At 44.3% G+C, this 22,974-nt stretch overlaps 1 protein-coding gene and 1 pseudogene across 1 annotated transcript in view; both read right to left on the bottom strand.

Annotated features, from left to right (window-relative positions):
• The window catches only part of galnt14 (UDP-N-acetyl-alpha-D-galactosamine:polypeptide N-acetylgalactosaminyltransferase 14 (GalNAc-T14)), a 93,244-nt gene that overhangs the window by 36,238 nt on the left and 34,032 nt on the right, over positions 1-22,974 (bottom strand). The window lies entirely within an intron of this gene.
• Positions 621-1,213, bottom strand: LOC143004209 (small ribosomal subunit protein uS4 pseudogene; annotated as a pseudogene).

Genomic DNA, 22,974 nt, shown 5'->3' with positions numbered 1-22,974 from the left:
AGAATGCAAAGAAGAAAGAGGCGAAGGGACAGCTGATAATGCCTCAAGTCTTTATACTGGAAATTGCATTATGAAAATTTCTGACTCAGTAAATTCAATGAATGAACAGTCTGAATGAATAGTTTCTAATGATTTAACAGTTTCCATTGAAGCGTGTAAAGAAATTCAAGCAAAACAGTCAGTGGTCCGGCGTTCACTGGTTTCTGCAAACAAAGCCAACGTTTAAGTGTTTTTCATTTGCTCTTTTCTCCAAACTATAATAAAGCATTGTAGCACCTCCACCACACACACACACACATACACACACACACACAAACACACATTAAGGTCAGACGAAGGTTTCGGTTCCTGCATCTCAGCGGACTGCAGGAAAGTGAGTGAGTGAAGGAGAAAGTGGAGAGGAAAACAAGAAGCTAGTGAAAACAAAATTAGATTAGCCAGAAGGGGAAACTAAAGGTGAATGCATAATATGATGCAGAGGAAAAGCTGAAGTGTCGTCAAAAGGCATGCAAATATCATTCAAACATATGAATCTTTTTTAGAGATGTATTTTATTTTATTCATGTACTGATTCTCTTTTCTTTGATAAGAGGGAACACACTTCCTGGATGACACACATCTTAATCCTCCTCCTCCTCGTCGGCTCCTCCAGAGCCACCATGGTGCTTCTTCGCGTTCTTCCTCTTGACGCGTCCTGGCCGTCCGCCCCCGTACGGAGACCTCAGGGAGAAATCAATGTGCTTCTGGCTGTCCAGGCGAACCATGAAAGAGGGGATGTTCACCACGCGTTTGCGCACGCGAATGTGCCTCTGGCGAATCAGGACTCGGGCATGGTGGATGCTCTTGGCAAGTCCGAGCTTGAACACCTGTGTCTGCAGCCTCCTCTCCAAGAAGTCTTCAATCTTCAGACCCAGGATGTAATCCAGCTTCATCTTATCCTCGTCCAGGACACCAGTCCTGACCAGACGCCTGAGCAAAGCGTTACCTTCAAACAGACGCTTGGGTTCCTTCTCGTCCAGAGTCAGCAGCTCTCTGGCAGCTTTACGGATCTTAGCCAGCGTGAACTTAATCCTCCAAACCTCACGCTTGTTCCTCAGTCCATACTCGCCTATGAGTTTCAACTCCTGGTCAAGACGTGACTTCTCGAAGGGACGGCGGGGGGTGACGTATGTCTTACGACAAACCCAACTACTCCTTACGGGCATGGTGGCTTAGTCGTTTAGTGTTTCACGCACTCTACGAGGCTTAGAACCTTTCCTTTAAATGTTATCACAACTGCCAATGTAGCTTAGTGTCAGAATCTAAAGCTACTTAAATAAACATTTGTGATGCCGTCAAACTAACAAAGTGATGCCATCCAAAAGACAAATGTTGCAACAGTGATGTCATCCATACCTACAGTATAACAATGATGTCGTACTTACGCATCTTCATCATCCGTTATATAAATGGATACCGACTGTATCAAAATCTAACAGTATAGTTGATCTAACATCTAATATCTAAGGTGTTCTTGTTTCCCTCTGAAACATTCAGGTAACACACAAGCTGATGAAGTATTTATAGTCTTTGTCAGTCAGATGTTATTTGTCCTTTTATCTTTTATCTTCACTCTACAAATATCACAATGTGTTTTGAGGACACGCTCAAATCCATTTTTTTTTGGTTTCAAAGTAGGACAAACAACAAACAAATATATGAGGGAGAGAGGAGTGAGGGTTGTAACTCTGCCAACCCTGATGAAAACAAACTAAGTCATCGGATTCAAACAGACGTGCTCTCATCCAGGACAGGGCGAGTTTTAGCCTCTTCGATGGACGAACCTGAGAAAGACGACAATGCGGACATCAACAAAGCTAAAACCAGATCAAAGCACACAACCGTGAGGCGTTCACAGCCCGAGCAGCCCCGGGAGATACGGGTTCGTCAGTGGGAGAGGGAAAGGAAGGATGTCAGAGATGAATTAATAAGGCTGAGAATTTTAGATACAACACGAGATTTAAATGTAGAAAAACAAACTACTGTGGATTCTCAGCTTCATTGTTAGCAGGACTGCATCGCCCTCGCCAACACCCCCCTCACACCGCCAACACCCCCACCCCCTCTCCCCCCTTGGCAGAGTGGAGAGAATCGTATTTTTCCAGAATTTTTTCTGACTGTTTGAAAAACATGAGGCTGGAACTGCTGGGAGAGACGCTTCACCCACATGCTGCTTATATATTCCTACTTTACAGTTCCACAGCTCTGCCTTCCCTGCCTGTGTGTGTGTATGTGTGTGTGTGTGTGTGTGTGTGTGTGTGCATAAGTTTGTGTGGATGGATTTTGCATGAACTTGAGTTTGCATATGTTCATGTGCTAATGGAGTGTATATGCTATATACGTATATCTATATGCTTTACATGCTGCACGTACCACATGCACGTGTACATGTGTGTATTTTTTTGTATGTTTACATGTAACTGTTTGTTTACAGTATGTAACTGTCACAAAACGCAAACCCCCAACAACGCTATGATACATACCATCTTATAGCTTTGGTTCTTAAAGCCAACATTAAAGGCTTAGTTTAATACATTTACATACATTACAATGTATTACCCCTGAAAGTACAAAGTAGACCTACACTAGACTCCATTTCTTCCACCACTAGGGCCTTACTATTGTGTTAACAGGTATTCATGACACCTCACTACGACAGCTGCTACTAGAAATACTATTTATGCTGTTACTCCTATGTCAGTACAATCCACCTTTCACTAATACTCTCCTCTAGGACTCGACGTATTACTGCTCCTCGTTCCCCTTCCCCTGTCTCCATCCGTCTGTCTTTCTCTGTCCTTTCATCCTGTCATGTCAGAGCGGGCAGAAAACCCAGATCTGAAAGCGAGACAAGGGCTTTGAACAATATAGCGGATGGAAGATCTGTCAGCGAGATGGAGAGACGCAGGGGGAGAGAAACGGAGAAGAGAGGAAGAGATGTGTGGGTTCCTGTCATCCCTCTCTCTCTCCCTCTCCATTTCCCCCAATTTCTGTATGTCTATCAGCTGAATGGACTTCAGAGAAAAGTTTATGGAGCTGGAGAGGAAAGGACGGGGATGGAAGCCATTTTACATTGCAGCTCTTTTCTTTCATTTCTGTTTGCCGTCTTACTGAATTATCATGCTGTCAAATCGTTTACGCAAGATATAGAACAAATGTGTCCAACATCAATACAGAAAGAACTCCGTGGGGTTGATTTGCTGCTACTATATAAACATGAGATATCACAGAAATAAGCAAACAAAACACAAACTCTTCCCGTATTCAGATTAAAAACTGCAGGTTCCACTTTCAATAAGAGTGATACGTCTTCTCAGTAATACCACAACTTGGATGATCAATCTCTGCCACCTTTGCTGACTTGGCTGCCAGAAAATTCTAAGTCTGGCAAAAAGGACAGAGTGGATTTGATAATTGTGTACTTGAATATGTTTATAAGGTTATTTGGTGCAATTATTTGGTCAATTCAGCAAAGAAAGACGTGGAATACGGTTACTACTGGCTGTAAACACTCTGACGATGTTTGGAGGCTTCCCCTAGTGGCACTTAGTGGTATTACATATTAAAGTATATCTATACTGAGTTCAGTGGTGGTAAACTGAAATTACTGAGTGTAGAAGGACTCAGTTTGCTTCATGCAGGGAGGAAACCATCACTCACTCTCTCGCCCTGAGTCATACACATACAACCCCCCCCCCCTCCCCCCCCACACACACACACACACACACACACACAGCTAGTAGATGAATGGTTGAAGGCAGGCAGAGGGAAAGGTTTTCCACATGAAGGATTCTGTACAATGGGTCTGCGGTCATTCTCCATAACACACACACACACACACACACACACACACAAAATGCATCAGGAGGCACTCCTACAGTATACTGCCAAACACACTCTCTCTCTCTCACACACACACACACACACACACACACACACACACACACACACACACACACACACACACACACACACACAGTGTGTGTTGGTTTCACTGTGTGATGAATGAAGCAATATTTCAGTCTAACCCAGCATCCCACCCCAGATGGTGGTATAGAGAAATACTTATATATTACACTCACACATGCCTGCGCACACACACACACACACAGCCACACATGCACGCACACACACACACAAATATACACACACACACAGTGTAGTGAAAACCCCATCTGTCAGAGTGTGACAGGGTTTGCGGCACAGAAGAATCACCTGTCGTCTCATTACAAACAAACACACACACACACACACGCACACACGCACACACGCACAGCTCATACTATATGCAAACACACAGAGAGAAAACACCACAGTCACATTCAAATTATGTACAGGTGTGCATATATAGAGACACACACACACACACAGGCACACACACACACACCCTCATTAAACTGGTGTGCAGACAGTAGTGTTGTTTCACAGTGCTAGGCAGAGGCCCAGAGGGTATGATTCTCAGCGCCAACTGAACATTAGCAACACCACTCGCTCTCTCTCACACACACACGCACAAACTCACACACACACACAGACTTAACAGGTTGTGGGATGCCAGGTTGCCTGCAGGTCTGGTAGCAAGGGCCTCTGTTGTCCTAGTTGTTTTTCATCCAAACCTCACACACATACCAGCGCGCACACACACACACACACATACACACAAAGAGGCACAAAGAGAAATGCACTAACACTAAGGGGAGAAGCGGTTCATAAATAAATGCACTTTTCACTAATAAATCTAAGTGAAGTCTTTTAATCAAATCCTCTCTAGCAACAGGTGCAAGGCACGATTACGGAGAACACCCTGGCACATTATACAAGTTGATGAAGTGCCCTTGAGCAAGACGCTGAATTCCAGCTTACTCTGTAACTGAAGTTAATATCTGGAACGAGACCAGAGAAAAGAGACAATCCCTGCGGGGTTTATTAGAGTGCAAGGCTTGTTTTTAACCTTCAGAACTCTCTCACTCACACACACACACACACACACACACACACACACACACACACACACACACACACACACACACACACACAGACACACACACACACACACACACACACACACACACACACACACACACACACACACACACACACACACACAGAAATTAAAACCCTGTAGAATTTGTCCAGGGAGGTTTGGCCCATATCTGGTTTTGTTGATGTTCACATTGGTGGGACAGGATTTGTTTTTGGTTAAGTTTCAAGTCTTTTCAAAAAAATTCCCCTTGGAAATTCATCTCACAAACTCGTCTTCAGATGTTATTCTTCCACTTATTGTAGCATTTCCATTCCAAATGAGCTTTCACACCATTTCTGTCTGCTTTTCATTTTGATCTCATGCGGCGCGATGCATTTCCCAAAAGCCCTCGGGGAGGATTTCTGTATCATTTCCACAGTTTGCACTTTATTTCTATTCATCGATCTTCTTTCCTGCAGAGAAATGTCATACATTATATTTTACAGTTTAAAAAAAAAAAAGAAACGCTGTGACTTTTGTATAAAGTAGTCCCGGGGATTCATGATGTTCTTTACTTTGGTGCCATTCCAGGATTTAGTGACGGGGTGTGACTATTAAGGTGGAACATTCTCCCAGATACAGTTACACACTCAAATAAAGGTTGTAGGTGAAGCTCAAGGCCTGATAAATGTTAAGTTAGTTTTATTTATAGTCCTTGAAAGGAACAAACGTGTTTTACATCGTGTTTTCTTGCCAATTCCTCCTCCAGTGAGCTTAATTTGGGTGAAATTGTAACTCTGAAAGGGGCTGGATTAGCATTTGTAACTCTGAAAGGGGCTGGATAAGCATACAGCACTCACAAATAATGGTTTAGCTGCGATTTAGATTAGAACATCGACTTTGTGTTGAAGAATCATCCTGACAAGTCTTCAAATGACATTATTTACTTCCAATTTGCTCGCCACAGCCTTCAACCGAGCACTGATGTCATCAGATGTATACAGTAAACTAAGGGAAGGCATCTCTTACTCATTTTCCCCTCCCAGGTTTCCGTGTTGGTCGCTTTTCTACTTTGAAAATTCAATTTAAAACTGACTGACTTGACTTCAAGCTTCCAAAAAGGGAAATAATTTAGTGTTTGATGTCAGTCTAGCCTTTAGGTTGTCAAACCAGTTCAGTTTGAGGAATGTAGGGGTTACGGTGACATAGTTAGGTTGCAACATGCCAGCGAGTCCTCCCGCAAGACAAATATCAACTGCATGTGATTGCCGTGAATTGCATGCAACATTACAAGAATAAAGTATCTTAATCTTAATCTTTACATAATCTGAGGCCTGTTTGAGCCACGACTAACTTACCCTAGAATATTTCCCTAGTATGTGACACATTGCAATAATTAAATATTTTAGTCTTCATTAATCCTGCCAACACCAACCTTTTGTTCAGGCCATGACATTTGATCGCACGGTCAAAATTGATTTTTATCAGTTTTGCCAAACAAGCCATATCAGGTGAGAAGCCTGCCAGTTACCAGCCCATTGTCATAGTTTGCTGTATAATGCTTGCTCATGCGGGGGGCTCAGAACTTATCAATCAACAGAGGTTATGTATCCTACCAAGATGTCCCTCTGCATGTTAGATCCAATAACATAGGAAAAAGTGGTTGGTCGATATCAGCGCTTGTGTTATATTAACAAACACCACTTAAGAGTCTTTTGAATAATACCAGTGTAAATGAAGCATTTTTGATCACTATTCATGTACACACACACATACACACACAGTCACACAGGTCACATTGTAAAACAACATACTCCAGCATTTGTTTGAGTTTCCCATCTGTGATTCTGGTCTCGTGTAGCGATGCCTGGAAGCCTAATGTTGAAGGAAGTGATGCTCAAAAGACTTGTGTTTCCCCTTCTGGCTGTCTCCACCCAACCGCCAACCCCCACCTCTCCACACACACACACACACGCACGCACGCACACACACACACACACACAGGTGAACGCACCGCAGGGCATACACAAATTAGATCTATGAAATTACATAAGGATTTCCATAAAATCAAATTAATCCAGACAATCCACATGGTTTCAGGACATCAAGTACACACACACACACACACACACACACACACACACACACACACACACACACACACACACACACACACACACACACACACACACACACACACACACACACACACACACACACACACACACACACACACACACACACACACACACACACAGGGAGCTGCAGGCTGAGCACTGAGGTGGTACCACTGAGATAAGAGACAATGTGTGACCAGGCCAGAGAGCTAAAAGTGGAACACCGCTGACACTGATCTATGACTAACATTGTGTAAGTGTGTGTATGTGTGTGTGCACTGTTCTGTATCCTTAACCCACGGTGAAGCTTGTAGTTACCTTCAATCTCACATAGGTTAATGCTATTTGCAGCCTTGCACTTGGTGGATTCATAAAGTGTCTGGTGTTGTTTCCGTTGTTTGCAGAGTTTCACAGTTTTACATACAATTGTAAACATTTGAGGAGTTAAGGAATAGATTTTATTTGAGGATGCAGTTTAATGAGACGACTGCAAACACTTTCTGCATTTCATATTATGTGTTAGAAAGAAGCCGTTTTGCTCGCATTCTTTTTCTCTCTGTGTGTGCAAAGTACGGCACATTGTCTAAGTCAGTTGTGCTATACCGCATATATTAACACACATTTCATATGGAAGCACTGCACTGATAAGAGGCAGAGCTCAAGCTGGCTGGTCCTGGGTGCTGCTGCAGCCAGTAGGCAGATGACCTTCTCTTCAAAGTGCTGATGTCCTGTTTCCTGCAAACCTCGACGCTCAGCCAGCAGAGGAGCCGACCTGCTCCCGCTGTTGCTATGAGACAAGAAGCAATCTGTTGGGGGAAACCATCACCGTGTAGTTTTCTCTTTCTCTCTGACGGCACAACCAAACAATGGTGTGTTAAAACTAAAGCGTCATCAGCTACAAAGTCAAACTATTGTGGGAGGCTCTCCAGGGACTGCCACCACGCTCAGGACCGGCATTACGAGAACAATGGAGGCTGTTGACGGCAGAGCATTCGCCAATTAGAGGGCCGGGGTCATTTTGGTGCTTTTAAGCAAACTGCATAAATGTTGTTATACTGAGATCATCGTAATGTTTGTGAAAATCACATAGTTACAGCCATTTGTCCACCAATCTGTCCACCAGGGGGCTTGAGCAGGTTGGTCACTGAACACCGAGACACAAAACCAAGAGTAAATATATCCAATGTAAAGTTTCCCTGGGAGCTTTGTGGTCCTGCTGCTAAACCAGAACCCCACGAAAGTAAAAGGAAAGTAAATGAAGTCAATTACATCCAGCAAAAATCCAATTAGAGACTATACTTTCCAAAGCAAAGGGTGTCACATAGACAATTGTCAATTCTTGCTCAAGGGCACTTCAGTAGAGCAAAGGGATGTTGAACCTGTGACCATCAATGGACAATCTGTGTAGGTATTTAGCCAGCTGGTTGCCATTTCATTGGCTGATATAAAGCCATTACAAGAGACAAACACACACACACAGGAACACACGAACACACACACACACACACACACACACACACACACACACACACACACACACACCTCGCATCAATCTCACACTCACATGTGTCCATCTCAGTGTCATCCAAATATCCTCGAATCAAATCTAATGGGGAGAGAACGTGAGTGACAGAGTGTGAGCGTTGCGTGTGTGTATGTGTGTGTTCAGTATATGTGTGTGTGTGTGTGTGTGTGTGTGTGTGTGTGTGTGTGTGTGTGTGTTCTTCCAAATTTAGTGGCAGCTATCTGAGGCAAACAGCTGGTGATTGGAGGAGGTTACGTCCTATTTTGGAGAGCTTCCCAGACGCGTGCAAACACACACACACACCCACTCATACACACACTGATAGTGAAGCCAGAAGAAGGAGAAAAAAACTATCCCTGCTCTAATATACGACATGCCTCATCACACACCCAAACTGATTCAGACATAGAACTGTTGACACACACACACACACACACACACAGACCTGACGGGAAGTGTATGAATAAACAAAAGGGAACACACAGAAGAGGCACAGGCCAGCCGAGCCCATTAAAACAGGATGTAACATTACCAAACCAAATATTACATTTGTATCGGTGTATCTTGTTACATTCATCTGCATACACCTCATTAGCATCAACCAACAAAGTTAGAGCAGCAACTTTAAACTCTGCAAAACTTTAAAAGTGCATTTTGTACAGTTTGAGGGGAGAGTAAAACCCGGGGCCGTACATGATTAATGGAATTCTGAAAAACTATATTTCTTATATGCAAATGTATGAGGGTGTTGTTCGTCTTGGTGATGAATGCCTTTTTGCCTGTAGTATAACGAGCGTTCACAGTCTGTGGGCTTCCTCCAGTTACAAAAACTCACAAAGCTTCAGTTTTTGTTTAGTTTGTACAGTTTGCAGCCAGTCGGTCAATAAATCAGTCAGCGACTCAAACAGGCAGTTAGAATGACTTCTCACAACTCTAACCGCCCAATATACTGTAAGTAACCTGAATCTGAATTTCTGCTGGCATGTGACGCATGTTGTGTCTGCGGTGTGAACATGTAGACAGTTTTATAAAAAAAACACACGGAATCAGATATTTGCTGATCTGTTTCGGGACAAATTCATATCTGGAAATAAATCGGACATTTTGCCGTCTAAACACACCTCGTGAAATGCGACACTGTTTTATTTTGTGCGCAGATGACAGGCGAGCGGTCATTACTGCACGTAATCCCTCTTCTCCACCTCAAAAGGGAACTCATTTGGGCGATGTGTGTGTATAATTATAGCTGTTTCAGGCCTCAACAGTGAAAGCTCATGTATCAGACATGGGACGGTTAAATAAGAATATGTCAGATTTAGGTTAATAACCTTTGGCTCACAGATCAAGCAGCAGCTCCTCTCCAAAGTAGAGAATCCATTTCCTTCGGCCCTGACAATTTAATGAATTTGTACTCGTTCATCACCTATTATAGTTAATGTAAGTATGATGCATTAGAACATTAATGATATCAATATTCTATCATCTGAAGCCATTCATCATGAATAACGCATCATTAAGAGTCTACTTCCCAAAGTAATACGGTCGATTCCAAGTTCCAACTCTTAGCGAGGTGGTCATGAGCTCTGGGTGGAATGAGTTTCCTCTGCAGGGTGTGAGGGGGAGCCCTTAGGGACAAGGTGAGGACGAACCTGCAAACCGGTCAGTCGGGCAGTAACACAGTCAGTCAGCAAGTGAAACTGTCGGTGAGCTGGGTCATTAGTCAGTCAGTGAGTGGATCCACTGTCACACAAGGTCTGGAGAGAGGGAAATGGTAGCTCTGTTGTTAGGGAGCAAGCTTGTTAAGTGACACTCACACACACACACACACACACACACACACATCTACAGTCTCTGTGGACCTATTAGTGCGTCCCTCTGTCATCTATCCCTGCTGAAGCTCTGTATTGTTTGTGACGCACGACATACACACACTTATTGATGCAGAGATTCAACAATGCAACCTCCTCTCGACACATACAAACAAATAAACACACACACACACACACATACACACACAGCCACAGTAAATACACACTCATGCACACAAATACTGCGGCACCTGTCACACTGTCTCCGGGGAGCTATATCGGTGTTTAGGAGCAGCCGTTGCAGAGGCATACAAGCTAATTAAAACGTACTCCTTTCTCCACAGGCTCCACACACCCTGCACACACACACACACACACAGAACATCCCAAGGTGTCTGTGAGTGGAGACGGGGAAGTTTGGGAGTGTGGACAAAGACATGGCAAAAAAGAGATAGAGAGATAGATAGATAGAGAGATAGAGAGAGAGACGGGCCGGGGGGGTGGGGGCACACTGACCAGAGAACAAGATGCTATTTCCTAGCTGAGGGCTGTGCCAGGTGGTGGATGTGCCTGTTTGCTTTAAATCACATCGCTAGTGTGCGTGCGTGCGTGCGTGCGTGCGTGCGTGCGTGCGTGCGTGCGTGCGTGCGTGCGTGCGTGCGTGCGTGCGTGCGTGCGTGCGTGCGTGCGTGCGTGCGTGTACGGGCGTGCGTGCGTGCGTGCGTGCGTGTACGCGCGTGCTCCAGATGGTGCATGACACCTCTAATGCTCCCAGCAACACAGCTGTCTGAGGCAATACTGCCTGGACACACACCTCTTCATCACGTTAAATAACAACTTCTCACACACACACACACACACACACACACACACACACACACACACACACACACACACACACACACAAAAACTGGCTGCAACCTATCAATACTATTATTTCCGACGTTTGTGCAAATAGATATGGCAGGACAGTGACACTCGTGCAACAGATGAGACGGTTTCATTTCAAGCAACAAAAGGTTAGGTGGTGGCCAAAAAGCTCATTTGTAGTGTTGACATGAGGAACAGGTGGAAACGCTGTGTCATCGGCTCAGCAACGCAGATTACATCAAAGATTTCACACCATAACACGACAAGTAAATACATCAGCACTCGCGAGACGTTCAACAACAAAAAAGTAGGAAGAAGGCAGAGAACACTACTTACTTTGTGTTCTTTTTTACGCTTCTTCTTTACATATATATTTATATAAGCTTATCCCAATGTGACATTGGAAGCCTTCCCGCCTGTCAGGTGCACTCACACGTGCATCATTCCGCCTTAAACAGCTGCTAAATCCACCTACATTTCATGATTCACCAGAGAGTTTCTGTGTCCCACAGCTTAATTGCTGTTTCTGAAGCTTTTCTGCCTGAAATCCCAGAGGAAATACAAAGAACTTACAGTATATTGTTGGGGATTTCTAGCATCAATGAGCTCGATTATAAGCTAGGAAAAAGAAAATCACTGCCAAGTTTGTTTAGCCTAATTAGTGGGAACAAACTGACCGACGAGACAACGAAAAGTGCTGCAGCAGGCTCTACACTGTATCCTTTACCAGAATTAATTGATTATCGGTGATATAAGCAGTAAAATTCTGGACAACGCTACACCAAGACCGCAAGTCATCAAGAGGCCCCCTTAGCCTAGCTTGTCAGCCTAGATTTAGCTAACTGACTGCTAACACATCGGTCCTACTATTAAAAAATTACCCTGCGCAATTATTTCTGTTGTTTCACTGCCACCCAACACAGAAACACCATCGCCTTATCAAACCTCTTTAGCGTTTACCGCAACGCTAGCTCAATCGGCTAATTAACCGCGTCGATTTCATTAGATTAGCCTGCCCTGCGACGGACAGGCCTGGAATTCAAGCGGTCAGCAAACCAACACCAGACACTCAGTGAGGTCATCAATCAGCCTGATCACACACATTCAGAGATAGAGAGAGAGAGAGATAGAGAGAGAGAGAGAGAGAGAAAGAGAGAAAGAGAGAGAGAGAGAGAGAGAGAGAGAGAGAGAGAGGGAGAGAGAGAGAGTAAAATACAGTAAAGTACGGCAAAAAGACATTTAGGTTTGACCGTAGATCCAGAAATTCTCTACAAAATAGTTTTTACATTGCAATTTTCAGGACATTTGAAGCATCAATTCAGAGTTGATGTGCTGAAGTTCAATGGAATATCAATAATTTCTGTTTCCATCGGCGATATCAGCGGAAAAACAGTTTAGTGCCCAAACCCAAAGCTAAAATGCTCTCGGAGGTAAACAGCTTAGCTGAGCGAACAAGGAGGAAACAAATCAAGTTTAATCGTCCTCTCTCCTCCTATCCTGTCATCATCCTCTCCTCTTCTCCGCTTGTATTTACTTTCCCCGTTCCTTCCACTATCTTCCCTCCACTCTCTTTTGTATTGTCTTTATCCCTCTGCTTTCCTCTCCTTCACTCCCTCTTCTCACCTCCACTGCTCATTAATATCCTCCTATCCTCTCCTCTCCTTTTATCTCCTGTCCTCTAATTTCCCTGCTCTTCATCTCTCCTTTCATCTCCATTCCCTTCTCCTTTTTCGCCCCTCTCTATTTGTCCTCTCCACTTCTTTCTGTTCATTTTACATTCATATCAGTCTTTTCTTTCCACTAATTTGCTCTCCCTTTTGTCCCTTAACCCTCTTCTTCTTCCCTTCCCTTTCCTTTGCTTTCCACTAATTTCATCTCTTCTCCTCCACTTCTCGTGGCTTTAACCCACTTCTTCACCCTGTACCTCTCCTCTCCTCTCCTTCCAGGCCCCTCTCCTCCTTTCCTCTCCTTCCCTATTTTTACCTCAATTGGCTGTGCTAATGAGCGAGGGAGGCATATTTGGTGTATGGAGAGTGTGACAGGGGGAGATGGATTAAAAATAGAGGGAAAGATCAGAGACAGATGGAGGGAGAGGACGAGGGAACGAGAGAGGTAGAAAATGAGTGTGGTAGTTAGTGAGAGAGAGGGAGAGGTGGCCTTTGGGTTTTTATAATTGGCTGGATGTGACTCACAGCCTGTGAATATAGTATCCCACTTCCTGCTGTCTCTGCCTGATGCACACACACGCACACGCACACAGATCACCATTTCGCACTCTTTCGTCCCGCAACATGACATGAAACCAGCTTTAGTGGCCTGCGGCTCTGAACATTTAAATGATCTCCCCGGCTCACTGTGGGCTACAGATCACAGATACAGCTTCACAGCGGCGCCGCCGACTGCCATTTCTCTCTGATTCGCCTAATTAGCATCGCTAACGACGCCTCTGTACAATGTCCATATTCTAACCTGCACATTAACCCATGCAGGGCTGGATTCTATTCGACAGAGACGGAGGGAGCAGTTTGGGTCGTGTGCTGCATATTTTCAGTCTCCCTTTTCCTGCGTATTAAACCTCTAAATACTACTATAATATTAACTCCACATATTTAAATTTCTTGACTTGTCATTGACTAATTAAAGTTTAAGATCTTACAGGTTAATTTTCTGCCTATTCCCCGTCGTGCGGCCATGATGAACATAAAAGTGTAATAATCAAGTCAGTCAATGTAAAAGGACAATAAAAACCTTCAAATGTATTTTTTTATTCTAGATATAAAAATACTTCATATAACTTTTTCAAATATTGTCATTGCTGAATTTGACCCTTGTTGTGTGTTTTGCCAAAATGGAATATCCTTAAAACAAACAGATAAACGAGGCAGGAATCAGAACATCTACTGCATATTATGATATTACATGCAAAGAAAGTAGCAGTACAGTATATCTTAATATATACTAAGCTGTCTGGAAATAACCCTAAACCTCATAATTTTAGTGCCATTTCGACATGTCAGTCAGAGTTTAATGGCCAATAATTCAAAGTAAAATGTAAGTACGTTCTTAGTGTTGAGGGAGCGACGGAGAGAGAGCGACACAGAGTCGGAGAAAGCGATGTTTTAATGAGACGTCCACGTCAGACTTGGCCGACTCGGTGGCTGCTTCTTAATATTCCTCCGGTTTTCACAGATGTAAGTAAGTAAAACTGGCTTTTCTTATAATAGACTCTAGGCAGGGAAGAAACCATCCACAAGGCCTAATTAAATGAGACACACCACCCTCTGTTCAGGATTTAAAAACCTTATTAAAGTCCCTTTCACGGGGAGAAAGTGTCATCGCTTCTGATTCTAACAGCAAAAGCTCTCTGTCCTCTTCTGCCTGGTGATGTTGGGCTCTGATTGCTATGCAGCCGCCCTACCAGGATTGGCTCGGAATAAAAAAATACATGGTATCACCCTGGGGACTTCCGGGTCAACTGAAGTTTAAATAAAACGAATCCATAACAGACAGAGGGGAAAACAATCACAAGCAACAAGCAGGCCTCCCTCTCTCTCTCTCTCTCCCCCCTGTCCCCCTGCAGATGTGAGCTGGAGTTAAACTGACCCACGAAAACCTGGCCCCGGACCTCGCTCGCCAATGTGCCAAATCTCAGCCGCATCTCTGTTATTGGTTGAACAGATCTGCTGTGGTGATGACAATTATACGCCAAAGCCATCTGTAGAAAACAGAAACAATTTTGATTTGTTTTGTTTTCTCTACAACCATTTTGGCCACAATTCAACTGAATGGTATTCTCAATGGCAAAGACCTCATGGCGTCGCGTTTTGGGCCAAATATAGAGCCAAGTCAGCAGAAGAAGAAGAAGAAAATTGCCTGTTTTAAGCGAGCCCTGGTGGTGTTCCTACATGCTGATTGTCCATGCTGAACTGTTTGTTTAACCTCGCTGAACACATTATTCCTATTCTGCACAGTTCTTGCTGATGTAGTTCCTAAACTCTCAGATGCATGACAGCAAATGATAGTTAAAATTGTTGTGAACTTCTTTCCTGTGTGAGATACATGGCAGCCTGTTTCAATTATAACCACGCAACTGGAACTGTTGCTTTTTTTTCATTTATCTACTCATATTTAAAGTCTATGCGATGTCACGCAAATGCAGCATTGTTTGACTTTTCCTGAACGTGATGTGATTCAGAGATTTACCCCCCCACACACACACGTCTGTTTCACACACAGCAAATTCACAAAAGACACGCGGCTGTGTTTCACCCAGTGTTTCCAACCCAATCCGCAGGATTATCTCCAGATATGATGGAAACACATTGGATCTCCTAAGCCGAGCAGCAGCGCAACGATTCCCCCCGAATCTGCATCCCAAAACGCTATCAAAGCTCGCATTAATAATTCACACGGCGGCTTCCATAACTCTCCAACCAGAGTGAGCGAAGGAAAAGCACAGAAAGGCGTGAATGATGTGGCAGATGTAGCACAGGATGAAGAACAGATTATCTCTGCAGTCATTACAAATCACAGGTGGACGCCAGGTAATCATTTTTATCAGGGGGAAGATAACAGATGTGCTTATGATGCATTATGGGAGGATCACAGCGTTACGTCTTCATTTCTCTTTTCAGAAATTGTAAGCGTTTATTTTGAGGAATGAAACAAAGGAGGAATTTCTTTGCTCCCTCTTCATCGATCTTGAAGTGTAAACACTCCATTCAACCCCCTCAAGTTAATTGCTAAACGGCGTGCAGCGAAGGATGACACACACACACAACACAAACTGTGTTCATCCATTTGATTTAACATAAGAGCAACATACTGGTCAACAGACTGGTTTACTCCTTTAATTTCATACCAGTCTCATATTCAAAATGATGCTCTCTCTCTCACTCTCTCTGCCTGCAACTGAAGTAAAAACCCGGTGGACGTCCGCCTCTGTAATTGATCCCCCATGCTGGAATAAATGACATTGATTTTTTTTGCATCTACATTGTGTTCATCCCTGCAGCATTCCCATGCACGTGCCATATCAGGTTCACACACACACACACACACACACACACACACACTGTAATAATATTTCCCTGTCCCGAGGATGGGCCATCGATTGTGGCGCGGCGTGTACAGAGTTTGTCGATTTGCACATTTAGGGTTTTTTTACGGCAAGCGTGTCGACCGCTTGGCTGTCGTTGGCAGCAAAACACTCGTAACTTAAAGCGTAAATGGCTCAGCAGGAAATATAATCCGCCCAACGCTCTGCTTAGTCTGAGAGCGGGATAGAAACCGAGCAAGAGGAGAATTGGTTGTTTATTTGAGCCCAGATTTATTAAATTAAAATCATTTGACATCGCTGAGCAATGTTGCTATGAGGATAAATTGAGTCTTCTATCCGTCTCGCTCGTATTCGCGGTTGTTTGTCAGCCGCAGAATGCAATAAGCTGCTGAGGGAGGGGGGGTCAGACTGCATTTAAACACCGTGGACCTGTGTGGGATGCTGGCACATGTTTGTTTATCTGCACACACGCTCACTTTTGCTGTGCAGGCAGGTGAGCGTATGTGGGCGCTGGTGTGTGTTTTCTTGACTTTTCTGTCCGTTTTTCAGTTTTATTAAAGCCACCAGAAGCTTTCCTCTCTCTCTCTCTCTCTCTCTCTCTCTCTCTCTCTCTCTCTCTCTCTCTCTCTCTCTCTCTCTCTCTCTCTCTCTCTCTCTCTCTCTCTCTCTCTCTCTCTCTCTCTCTCTCTCTCTCTCTCTCTCTCTCTCTCTCTCTCTCTCTCTCTCTCTCTCTCTCTCTCTCTCTCTCTCTCTCTCTCTCTCAGGAAGCTAAATATTAAGTAATGAATTCTCACAACGATTCACTTAATGACATCCATCAAGGCTGAATAATTATAAGGTGCTTTTTAAATGGTTTCAACACACTCACTCGCTCTCTCTCTCTTTCATCACACACACACACAGAAACACACAAGCGAACGAACAGACATAACAGAAGAAGGCAGTTAATAGTAAAGTAATGAGTAGTTACGACATAAACTCCTTATAAGCCTCTCGTCGCTCGTAAATCACTTAGAGGCCAATTCCACACCGAAGCGTGGCCGGAGAGAGATGGAGAGAGAGAGAGAGAGGGAGAGAGGGAGGGGAGGGAGAAAGAGAGAGAGAGGTCTGGGGTCATGAGAGGAGTGAGCAGGGAGGTGGGAGGAGGAAGGGATGAAGAGTTGGTTCATTAGGAGTATACCCAGTTTGAAGAAGACAAGAAGAAGTGAGTGAGCGAGGAAGAATTAGGAGGATGAAGTTTGTTTGTGGAATCAGACAGACCCGAACTCCCTTGAGCGTGTCCTTGAGCAAGGCACTCCACCCTCCACGAAGGCTGCGGTTTGCACTGCAGCTAATTAAAGCAAATGTGCAAATGTAAATTTTGAAACGTCCAACCTGAGAATAATGAGCTCTACAAACGCTACAGGCTCGTAAATTAAAAAGAAAATCCTGTAATTCTCTTAACAAACATTTGGCCCGGATATTATAAATGTTTTACATCGGCATTTTCACTTCCACTAGAGGTGAGTAACAGCTGGAGCCGCCAAAAAAGAACATCTATCAGATATAGCTCCCGCTGGCAGCCTGTACTCAGATATATTAAATAAGAAAATCAATGAACAGATCCGGAGCCGGTGTGCTGCTGAGACGGTCCCTCTGTATCCACTTCTGCGGTGGTAAAGTGGATCCTCTCCGTGAACTTATCATTTAATTTCAAAATTTGAGCCGGACATGAAAAAAACCATAACTGTATTGTGCGGTTATCGCTTCATTATTCATTCACTTCCCACCGCTTCAGATAGACGTTTGAAATGACTGATGTGCTCCGTCAGACGGCACGTTTCTAACTTTGCTCCGAAAAATTCATTCAGTCTGAATTCAGTCCACCTGGCTGGTTAAATTAGTCTTCGACCTCTTTCTAGGTTTCCAGGTGGGTGGTGGGCGGCCGGGTGGTTGCATGAGTGAGGCGGGAAGTAAAGAAATTGCTGAACAAAATGTTTAATTCATCCGACGGCTTAGCCAGTACAGTTGGAAAATCCTCAAGTTCCCATCCAGGGAGGAGGGAGGATGAGCAGCTGGCACCAGAGTGATGCTGGTTTGATGGACTGCACGGCGCACAATGGGTTTTAGTGTGCTTACGCAGGACTCTGGCATCTCTGCACTCGCTTTGTGCAAACAGACACACTTACAGCAAAGCTCCCTCGTAGGGACGCTCGCTGTTCAGCCTGTTTTGGTGAATTATGATCAATTCCCTTACCCTTTGTTTAAATATCTGAGTGCCTCTGTAATGAGATTGATTGTGCTTTTCATTTCACAGATGTGGGTTATTGTTTGAATTCAGTTTATTGGTCTTGCATGTTTGGACGCTCTTTCCATCTCTGTATGTACTTTCCTCCAGTAACTATCAAACACGAGGTTCATGTTCCTGCCATTGCCCTTGACCAAGGCACTGCGCTGTCGACCTTGAGTTGGTCCTCAGGGCGCTGCACTGTGGACGCACACTGCTCCTAATAGTTAGGATGGGTTAAATGCAGAGGATGAGCTTCCCTATGGGGGTGATAGAGAAAGAATGACTTCATTACCCAAGTGAATTTGTCCACCTCATGTTGCATTTATAAACATTAACACATCAATGAAATCAAAAGCACAATCAATATCATTACAGATTTTTAAATGATGTATAAGACCTTTAAGATGTTGTGTTTACAAGCATTAACGTAACTAACCGTGTCAGAAAACATCGAGGTTGAGATATTAGATCTATTTAGACGGACAGAAATGTAATTCTTGTCAAATTATTAAACGATGAGCGAGCAGTTCTGTTGGCGGCTTACATTTGTTTTACATTTAAATAGCAGATTGTGCCTTTATCCATTTGACACACAGCCTGGAAACATACGAGTCCATCACAGCCAAAGTCTAATCAGTGCTACAGACGGTGTAGCATGGACGTCCAAACATTGCAACATCGCCGTTTCTTTTGGCTCCGGCAAACAGGATGGCACTGGTAGCAATCTTCCCATTAGCAACCGGCAACTTCAATGACCCCAAACATGGAAACTCAAACTCACTTTGAGCCGTTTGGTCGCTTGTAGCAACACGGCAGGTTTTACCGCCAAATGTGACCTGAGGCTAATATGTTGCCTAAAAAGAAAACATAGCAGAAAAAGAGCGAGGCGGCAACGGAGCAGACAGGCGCTCAGTGCTTAAACACACAGGGGCAGACGCGGGGTCAGCCAGTGGAAATGGTTTGGAATAGACCTTGCATTAATCTGCAAGCAGAGCCAATGGAGAAGCTCCTGGGAGGCTATTAGCTTCAGGGCTATTCAGCGCTCCATTTGGATTAGGCTGCATGGGGACGGGGGATTAAACAAACTCTGCTGCCACATTACAATGGAGCAGCAAACCCTCAACGTAGCGCCAGGTCACCTCTGCCGCCGCCGTCGCCTTTCACAACGACACTAAGCTTTTCAGATACGTTTTACACATCACACTGTCTAATAATTTGATTCCTTGAAGGTTTCTGGATTGGAGTCGGTCTCGTCCCGAGTTTGATTTGATCCATTCAGGTCTCCGCCACAAATGGGGTAACTGATAACTGGATTTATTCTCCACCTTTCTTAATCTTTTCCTCCCTCGTTTACTCTGTCTCACCGCTGGTTTAACATTCCGTAGCGCTCGTCTGCAGAGGTCAGGATCAGTTAGAGGGCGGTTAGTTAGATTTTGCTCCATTTAGTGTCTCGTTCAAGGGCATGAAAGAAGCTTTGAGGCAGGATGAAGAAGAGCCACGCTGCCACGTAGCCAACGCAATAACAGAAATAATACCACCAGCTGTGATGATAATTCTTTTAACAGTAATAATTCCTGCTGCGATACAGAAGCACTAACAACAACAACTGCGTCTGAAAGAATACCAATGCGTGAAGCAATAAAACCACTGTTTAAAAGTCATAACTCCCCTGGGGATGTTCCTTAGTGTGATTATGAGCGGAGCAATGCGGCTGGTCTGCATCGCCAAAGCGTCCGTAATCGCTGTAAAGGCCATCCGGAGGCGTGTTGTGTTGTTTTTTATCCGCCGAGCATGTGTGCTGACTGAAACATTTCCTTTAATGTGGCCCACGCGTTGCACAGCCGGGGCGTTCCGAGGCGTTCACACTCCAAAAGGTTATTATTCATGGCGTACGGCAGAGCTTTGGCCAGAGCATTAACATTTAGAGTATTTCGAGGAGAGGATGAGTTTGTTTGCGTTGCCTGAAAGTGTTGGGCGGTGTGGCGCCGATTGTGGCAGAATAACTTTAGTTTCCCACCGCCATGGAGTTTTTTTTTTCTATCAGAGCCTCACCAATCACTTCATCTATCAGGCCATCTGCCCGGCAGTCAACACCACGCGCTCTTCATTTACATCCCCTTATCTGCTCAGGGGAGTGCAAGAAAGCTTAATAAACACAGACAGAGAGAGAGACGGAGAGAGAGAGAGAGAGAGAGAATGAGAGAGAATGAGAGAGAGAGACGGAGAGAGAGAGAGAGAGAGAATGAGAGAGAGAGAGAGAGAATGAGAGAGAATGTGAGAGAGAGAGAGAGAGAGAGAGAGCGAGAATGAGAGAGAATGAGAGAGAGAGAGAGAGAGAGAGAGAGAGAGCGAGAATGAGAGAGAATGAGAGAGAGAGAGAGAGAGAGAGAAATGAGACAAATAAATGAAAATACAGCATGAACGAGAGAAACACTAAAGGGATGTGAGCTCTCTCTCTCGACATTTGCATGCACTCAAAGCTCCGATCATTCGCCTGTGGTGCTATTAACGAAAAATGGAAGTCGTGCCTCGATCACAAAATGCGCTTTTGCTCAGTTGAAGCAGATTGAAGCAGTTCGCCGCCTCATCGCAGACAGTCTTGGAGATACCTGCAGACAATGGGGTTACTGCCTGCTCCGGGATCGATAAGGATCAATAAGGATCAAATGCGAAAGTTGCTGAGAATCAAAACAAACAATTGGATGTTTGTGATGGAGTCATAGAAGATATCAGCTCATTTCATTTGCAGTATCAAGACAACATCAGCATGTCTGAGGAAAATGTCCTAAATATGCACAGCAAGAGGAAAGAAGATAATGACAATAATCCATCAAGCACAGAAGCCCTGCATGCATTTACTTGTTTACAAGTATGAGCAGGAAAATGGACTCAAGTATCCAAATTTAAGGGGCTCATTGTGCAGAAAGGTTTGGGTTTCACATTTATTCAGATCATTTGAGGAGGAAAGGAAGGAGGGATGATGGAGGACGAGGCATTAGCACATTCCTAACACTAACATAAGTCTGCTGATAATGGCCAAAGATATTTAATATGAGTGACTTTCATCTTTCATAGAAAAACACAATACTCCAACATATTGAGCCTCTGAATCCTGTAATCCCTTCCAAATCCCATCAGATACAGTGACAAAGTGAAAAATGTGGAATTTTCAAGCTAAAAAACAACAACACAGAATTGGTGCGCCAAAACACACACACACACACGCACGCACGCACGCACGCACGCACACACACTGTTTCTTACAGTAGCAGACTTGATTAGAGGGAATTAGTGAGCTGTGGCCCTCAGCTTGCAGAGGTTGAGGCCTCTGTCACTGCAGGGCGGATCGATGCTGTGTTAGCTACTGTCAGCTTGTTAACTCTGCGCTGTCCAACAAAGGCACAAAGGGCTGAAATAATGTCTGCTTTAAAGGTCAAAGGTCGCGAGTGGGGTTAAATTTCATGTAAATTATAATTTCAGCAGTGATTTAGTCGTTTTTTGAAAATAAACTACAGCCAAAGAGCGGAACAAAGTGGTGCATCGAGAATAAACGGAGGGTTCCAGCTTGAGTCCAGCTCGCCAGAGGAGAGACCGGAGTTACACGAGGAGCAATGAGTTTTGTCCCGGAGAAACAATCATCCTCTCGGCTCAGCAGTGAGATACAGAAGCGGCCAGTCACCCCCACATTGCTCCCATTTGTTTATGGCTAATGATAGCAGAGTGTCACGGCTAATTTGAGGATGATAAATGAGTGTTTTGCAAGTCTGCACGCAACACCTGTGCCGGATCCTCAATGTCGTCTGTCAGTGACGTCGGCGACATCGCTGACTCGCATGCCGTCGCCACCGCCGCCTCCTGGACTCACCAGGCTGACGGCTTTTTTAAGATGTCTGAGTTTCTGTTTGCGTCTTTCTGTGTGTTCATGTCTGATTGCCTGTTTGTGGTTGTGTGTGTGCGTGTGTTTAGGTGGGTGTGTGTGTGTTTGAGTGAGTTCTATATTAGGGGTGTGACAGCATGTCTTATGGTAGGAAAACACGCCGCTCTCTCTGCCAGGAGAACGTGACCCAGTCTGTCTCCCACTTATCAACAGAACGTCGCTCTCGCTTGCTCTCTCTCTCTCTCTCTCTCTCGTTCTCTCTATTTGGCATGTGATAACTTGTGACTCGACATGGCAGAACAAGAAAAACTAAACATATCCTACCGTCTGTACGAGTTATATTTTGCAATATTTTGCAGTACGCATTAACTTTAACTTAACAGATCGGACTTTAGAAGAAAATGGTTTTTGAACTTGTTCGAAAATTCTGCACCTCTACCATATTTG

Source organism: Genypterus blacodes, unplaced genomic scaffold (genome assembly GCF_046128005.1).
Source record: "Genypterus blacodes isolate CSIRO-AG114 ecotype Tasmania unplaced genomic scaffold, CSIRO-AGI_Gbla_v1 ptg000064l_1, whole genome shotgun sequence".
Classification (NCBI taxonomy): Eukaryota; Metazoa; Chordata; class Actinopteri; order Ophidiiformes; family Ophidiidae; genus Genypterus; species Genypterus blacodes.
This window is presented reverse-complemented; position numbering and strand designations above follow the sequence as displayed.